At 43.4% G+C, this 7,316-nt stretch overlaps 1 protein-coding gene across 3 annotated transcripts in view; it reads left to right on the top strand.

The window, feature by feature from the left end:
• Positions 1-354: 354 nt before the first annotated feature.
• The window catches only part of ARHGAP9 (Rho GTPase activating protein 9), a 956,751-nt gene continuing 949,789 nt past the window's right edge, over positions 355-7,316 (top strand). Inside the window, exons 1-2 of one of the 3 annotated variants that reach the window (XM_069230800.1) lie at positions 355-456; positions 560-687. The gene's annotated coding sequence lies outside the window, so the exon portion shown is untranslated. Of the gene's footprint in view, positions 457-559; positions 688-7,316 lie in introns of those variants that run through there. The other 2 variants (XM_069230799.1, XM_069230801.1) reach the window with 2 other exon arrangements.

Here is a 7,316-nt window from a genome sequence, read left to right as displayed (position 1 = left end):
TATAACTTCCCTTTAACCTTTGTTTTTTTCAGTGAATTTCTCATGTAATAGATAACAATTCCTAACTATAATGTCACTTTCACCTTCAGTTTGTTGGTGAATATATGTCTTGATGATTGTCTGTTGTGGGTGCCCCTACTACTTTTCTCTGTTGGCCCTTGTGTGCTCCTCCGCACCTAAAAATGTCTTACAGGGACGTCGTCGTACACCTGCTGCAGCCTGTTCTTTTCTCAGCCTGCAGACTATGTCAGACCTCTTCTGTTGCAAATTGCAGACGAGCATTAGATACGGTGAACCCAGTTGACAGGAAACAACGACACAGGTGTCATGAGACATACCGAGAACTCTCTCGTAGCTTTGACAGGAAGTCACTTAGTGAACCCACATCAGACTTTCCTGTAAGAACCCTGACATGTCGAATGCGTCTCTATACGACCTTAACATCTTCATGCAGCGGTAAGAAAACATGTTTTTACCAGGGATAGATTTTGTGTAAGTCTCACAGGAAGGATGTGGTTTTTGCTTCATGGTCTATTTGTGTTCGTTTTAATTTTAAAAGGATGATAAGCACCCGGGACGGCGTCCACTAAAATCTCCATACGGCGAACTTGCATCAACTTTCCAGGACATTGCTCTGCCTACGGTGGTACTTCCTGTTTTCTCCATTTCTTTGTACAAGCGGAACAGGTAAGTAAGGACCCTTGTCTTGGAATTTCTGCTTATTTTTTTAATGAACATGCCCATAGCTTCTGGACTCTAGTTGCTGGGTATTTTTACAACCAAAGTCCTTATCTTCTTTCTTTATACGTCTTGTATTGTGCATCATAATGTGAGAGGACATATTTGCATTTATACATCACTTCCTGCTTCTTCTGATTTTTTTTAAAGAGTACCTCGCGATCCTTGTACCAAATCCAAAGATTTTTCTGATTATTCATCGCTGTTCTTTTCGCAATACTGTAAATTTACAGTGGGCTGCACGTGAAGATGTACTCATTTTAACGTGGCTTCACTCACTTCTTTGTAAATGGGTAAAACATAGCAGTGGCGTACCAAGGGTACCACGGGCCCCAGTGCGAACAAGGAAAATTGTCTTTCTGCCTGTGGTTGGGTAGTAAAATATAGCGATAAAATACTTAAGCTCTCTGGTGCCGCTGCAGCATTGTTAGCAAGGTGAAAGAAGTATTACTGTTCTGCAAACATATTTTTTTTCACCAGGATTACAGCTGCCAAAGGTATTTTAGGAAGGGGGCATTTTTTCGGTAGAGTCCAAATAATAAAAAAAACGTCAGAATGGCCAGTTTGGGGAAAACTGAAAACCATTTTACTTCTCAAACAGTGGACCGGGAGAGCCATGCTTAGGTCTGGCGATAGACAATACGTTCTGATTCCCATAAAATTAGATGTATGATTTACTTTACTCATGTTGGCTTTCTGCCAGTCCTCTTTATCCATTGACCTGTTATTGTGTCTTTGACATTTTTCTCCCGCTCTCGGTGGCGTAGAGCATGGGACGGTGGGTCAACCCGCTTAGCCACTGGCTAACTAGCCATTCTGCTCAGTCAGAAGGAGCACATTCCCACGCAAAGAAGTTCACTTATGCGCCAGAGACTGTTGTAGCAAGGAGTGGTTTGTAAGACCAAAAAGTATTTGTACTTTTAGCCAATGTTGTTGATGACTGCCACACAGCTTATTCAACAATAAAGTTTTAGGAAAGCCTTGACAAAGCAAAACAAGGATTGACAAAACCAAAAGGCTGTCAGCCAACGACGGACATTGTAGGTTTGTAGTGCTTGTTAGGTGTGTTACAGATTTCTTTAGTTGTCTGCCAGAGGTCAAGTAATTCTAGAAAAAATAATTAAAAAGCAGTTTAGCGGGAGGTGGTCTGGCTCTGCCACTTTGCAGGTTATCGTGTGTATGGGTATTTGGTTTCGACTGCAATTGTGTTAACCCACCTCTAAGGTAGTTCCATTGCTCATAACTGATAGATATGTTAACACAGACCCAGTGCCAACCACATTAAGAACTTGCTTTGCATGGTGTACCCTAAAGATATATACAGTAGGAAGGAGTCCAATATAGCGTGCTCTGACAAATAAATTAGCTAAGAGTTGTATATTGAGAACTGAAATACAAACACCACAGAACGGAACTTCCATTGTTTAACACTAAGAGACCTTCTTGCATAGTCCTCTTTCTCAGGAGGGCCTACAGAGGTCCTGTTTTCATTCTGCACATTTTTAATTTTAAGTTTAGTATTTAGTTGTGTGTGAATTTAATGTACTTGTTAGGTTTCGCCTGCATGAGCGCTTGCGCACATGCTTGCAAAATCTTTTGTTAGTAAAAAAAAACGTAAGACGACTTGGAAACAGCCCCTTAATTACCTAAACTTACCAATGGAGTACACTCAGGTGGCTCTGATTTACCTGCTTCGGATTGGCCAGCACGTCATTTTCATATCACTTCCTGTCATGGTCTTCTTTGCCAATTTTGCAGTCGAGTTGTCTGTAGACCAAGTACTCCTTCCTGTCACTTCCTGCTGGACACTGGCCAGTGTCCTTCCTTTGGCTGCAATGCTGAAGATACTTCATTTTTCTTCTTGCATGCCATCTTCTTTCTTCAATGCCTTCTTTCTTTGCTGCCTTCTCTGTCTTTTTTCTTCATTACTGTCCATCTTCTTTTTTATTTCTGTATACTGTCTTCTGTCTTCTCTGTCTTCTTTACTGCATGCTGTCTTCTGTCTTTTAACATTTGCACTCTTCTCACGTCTTCTGTCTTCTCACACCTTATGTCTTCTGCTGTCTTCTGTCGTCTACCATCTTCTCTCTTCTTTCGTCTTCTGTCTTCTCCCTTCTCCCGTCTTCTGTCTTCTTTCGTCTTGTCTTCTTTCTTCTAAAACGTATGCCAATATATTTCGGCATTTGTCTTTTTTCTATGTAACTGGCTTACAAATGTTAGAAAAATGGTATAATAATGTTTGTTTCTAATTTAATAAAACAAACATTATTATAACATATCTTTAATATTTGTAAGCCAGTTACATGGAAAAATACAAAAACGAAACCTACTGACTTTGCCAATGCTTGTTTCTTTAAAAAAATAAAAACACTAACTACAAATTGGTCTATTACGTTGTGTTGCCTTTTTTGTGGAGATCTAAGTTTCTAACTAACACCATCTCCTCACAAAAGCCTTGAACTGCTCTGCCCTCCTCCCCTAAGGGTCAAGCACTAAAGCTGTGTACTTGGTGCTCATTTTGGTCTAACAGTAAGGCGAAAACACTACTCCAGACTTAATCATTTTTGTGGTTGACGGACCAACCTTTCTTGTTCTAATCATATGTTGTGGTTAGGTTCCTCAAAGATTTATAACACTTGTTTCCACCCAGGCCATTCATTATTCTCTAGTGGAACTTAAATCTAGTCCTGACATTTTTGATGTGCACACCTTTTTGAGGTGCTACACAAGCGTCCTCTCAGGTTATTAACTATCAAGACTTAAATTTCTAGCGGCCATTACATTAGCCAGGAGGGACAGCGAATTGGTGGCACTCTCAGTGTGCCTTCCTCATACCACCTTCTATCCACACAACCTGGTACTCAGGACATGTGCATCTTTCCTCCCAAAGCTTGTGACATGTGTCTGTGTAAGCCAGAACATCACATTGCCTACTTTTTTGCTCCGGCCCATCCTTTTAAGAGGAGGAGAGACTCCACAGTCCGGACCCAAAAAGAGTGTTGCCTCTCCCTTGACCACACAAGAGAATGCCAGGTGGGCGATCAACTCTACTTGGGGTACATCAGGGCCAAGAAAGGGAAGGCTTTGCAGAAATGGACCATCTCAAGATGGATAGTACTCTGAATCAAGATCTGCTACACACTGGCCAAAAAGCAACCCACTGAGGGCTTGTATGCTCACTCCACTAGAGCCAAGGCTGCACCCACTGCGATAGCTCATGGAGTTCCTGTTTTCCACATCTGTCAGGCAGCAGCGTCTTTGCACACTTTTACCAAGCACTGCTGTCTGGACAGTCAGATCCGCCATGACGGACACTTTGCCCATTTGATCCTGCAGGACTTTTTGGTTTAAATTGATTTTGCAGACCCACCTCTGGGGAGGCATTGCTTGGGTATTTATTCTAAGGTAAGGAATCTGTGCCTAGAAGTCTTCATCAGATAAACAAGTTATTTACCTTTGGTAATGCCAAAACTCTGTATTGCTGATTCCTTACTGACCCTCCCATCCTCCGAGCTTGTGCCTATATAGGCAACGCACATGTCATTTATGGCGCAGACAGCGCTGATGTGGAGCCAAATGATTCCACCTAAAAAATTGTGGATCCAGACTGACACCTGGGGATTATTCTAAGGTAAGGAATCTGTGGCTAGATAGAGCCTCTAGAACAGAAGGCATTACCCAGGGTAAGTAACGAGTTCTTGGTGATTTTGAAAGGCATTGTTGAAGTTAGTAATTATGGTTAGATTATTGTGAATGACAAATGTAATAGATGTTTTATTACATCTCATAGGCAGATCTTTTTATGAATTTAACGATGACTGTGAAAGTCCTTAGGCCTGATTTTTGTAATATGAAAAAGTACTATCAGAGTAGTAAGTTTGACTTTTTGATAATGAGTGGCAAACAGCAAATGGTCTTTCTGTTTAAAAAGATCATATTTAAGGATTGATAATGAACTTGACATGTATTGCCAAAAGCAGAAGGCTCTTAATATTGGTTATGAGTTAACCCTAACAAATCTGTTCCTTAGAAATCGGTGAGGCCCTGTATTGGAGGGATTTTAAAGCATTGTTCCCACTGTCATTACGTTGACTTTTTTGGTATACTTTATGGGCAGCTGTATATTGTGTATATTTATGGTTTATGCATAGTATTTAGCTTGTGTGCAGAAAAGTACTATTGTTTATTTGCACACTGTGGGCCTGGTTATGATCACGGCAGTTACCAGACCGCCAGGGTCATGGTGGCGGTCGGACCGCCGCAGTCGTGGTGGTCTGACCGCCACGGTCCCACTGCACAGCCTGCAGCCTGGCTACATCCTAGGCACTACTTTCATGTCTCCATGTTAGTTTTTAGACCTTTTGCATCTCATGCGTTGGGCCAATCGACACAAGTGGGGTAGCATTTTTATAAGGAGAAGTGTGGGGGCGTTGGGTGGTATGAAATTTGTGGATCCCATGGATTGTGGGTAAGAAACTGTTGTGGGAGCCACACAGGGCATACCACAATGGACTCCCCCTAGTACCCAGTGTAGAGCAAGTATCTGGGTTTAGTGGTTTTCCAAGGGTGGGGGCCGAGCATGGACCCCAACAAGAATAGGAATAGGAAATTTCCTGAATACGAAATCTGTATTAGCCCTCACTCTGCAGGTCCATATGTCAAAACTTAATCCACATTTCCTCTTATTTGCCACTGCACTGCACGCTAGGCAGGCAAAAAGACTTTTGAGACTCTCTGGTGGGGGATAAGCCCAAAGTCAGGGCAGTCGGTATACAACGCATGAAAAAAATCCCTGGTGTCTAGACAGCTTTCTGACCCCTTAGGGGAAATTTGGGACAAGCTATCTTGCTCCAGGGTGTGATAGAAAGACTGTTGGCCTGTTTGGGGTGGGGATGTGGCCCCTACCCCATTTTCCTGTAACTTCCCTGGTATCTAGTGAGCTTTCTACCCCCTCGTGTAGGGTAGATTTGTGGTCAAATTTCCCAACCTGCCTCCCTTGAGGGCAGAAAGACTGCATTATACCCCTTGGGGTGGAGTCTTGGCCATGCGCTAATATGGACAGCTCCCACCAGGCCCCACCACTTTCTTTTTTAATTTAGCTGGTATCTAGTGAGTTTCTAGAGGGGCAGATTAGGCCAAACCTTCTAATCTGACTCGCAAGGTGGCTGAAAGATTGTATTGTCCTCTTTGGGGTGATGGTATGGCTTATGCCAGGATAGGCCACACCCACCCCTACCAATGACATATCTCTGCTGTTTTGTGACCTTCTGCCTCACTGGAGAAGCCGATTGTGGGTATGCATCCCCATGCTCCCTGGAAGGGTGTGGTGGTGCAAAGGCTCATGCCCTGGGGGCTGCTCCCCAACCCCAGAGAGATCCCTGATGCTTGTGGAGTGGATCTGGAGTGGATCTGTGCTTGGGGATCACCCACTCAGTGCAATCCCTAAGCAGGGATCAGCTAGGGGGAAAGAGCTTTGGAAAGGGGTCATTCTCCACTTTCCATTTCCATTCTCCACTTTCCAGTGCTGCCTGGCCCACACTGATTGGTGCATGCGAGGCAGTGCTATCCATCCCAGCACCAATCAGGAAGTGAGCACAGGCATCAAAGATGGGTGGGGGAGGAGTTGGGTGCTGAAGTGGAAAAGAATCTGCTTCACTCCCCACAAAAAAGTAGTTAGGGAGAAGCCTGGTCGGCTGCTAGCAAAAACTGTACTGAAGGGATCAAACAAATGCAATTTCCAAACTTGTTGCTTTGTCCTCCTAAAGCATCCAAATCTGCCTTTATCCAAGATTCTGTGTCTCTTGCATATTTCATTTGCATTGATATTCTCAGCCCTCAGTGTCCCTTCCATGTTTCTTGTGTCATTTGCTTCCTTTTTCCCCCATAGTGCTCTGAAGCAGTGCTCTATAAGCGCTTTAAATACAAACAACATGACCACAAGGACACACCAATTCTGTGACCCAGACACTCAGACAGGGACAAAGACATAGAGGCACTGCCACTAAGTCGTTGAGGCCACAACACTGGGACAAAAAATGCGTAAAGCCGGAATAAGACACTGACATAGGGACATTGGCTGTGACACACACTAACATGAGAAGATGGCAACCAGACACTTAAACGAAACACAAGGGTAATATCTCATGCATGGTAAAAATAGGAAACCCATGCTCTACATTGGTAGGGACACACTGACAGTGATTTTAGGACACTGACACTATAACCCTGGTGTGGACACTTATGGCCTGGTTCACAAAGGTATCTTACACTTTTGAGTAAGAGTAGTACTTTTGACTGTACACAAAAGCTGAATGTAAACTTACTTCAAAAGTGTAAATAACATGTCTGCACCCCCTCAGTTGAGAGGGGGAAGTCTGAATAGTCATAGCTTTTGGCCGTAAAGTTACTACATGTAACTTAATTTACATCTGGCAGAGACTCCGCGCTCAGGGTGGGCACTCTGCACATAGGCGGAGATTCTGCATGGTAGTGAATAGGTAAGTGCTGCATACAAGGCGTAATCACTGCACATGGGAAACTCTGCATGGTAGTGAATGGGAGTCCTAAACAACCCATTA

The sequence above is a fragment of the Pleurodeles waltl genome, chromosome 4_2, assembly GCF_031143425.1.
Source record: "Pleurodeles waltl isolate 20211129_DDA chromosome 4_2, aPleWal1.hap1.20221129, whole genome shotgun sequence".
Lineage (NCBI taxonomy): Eukaryota > Metazoa > Chordata > Amphibia > Caudata > Salamandridae > Pleurodeles > Pleurodeles waltl.
This window is presented reverse-complemented; position numbering and strand designations above follow the sequence as displayed.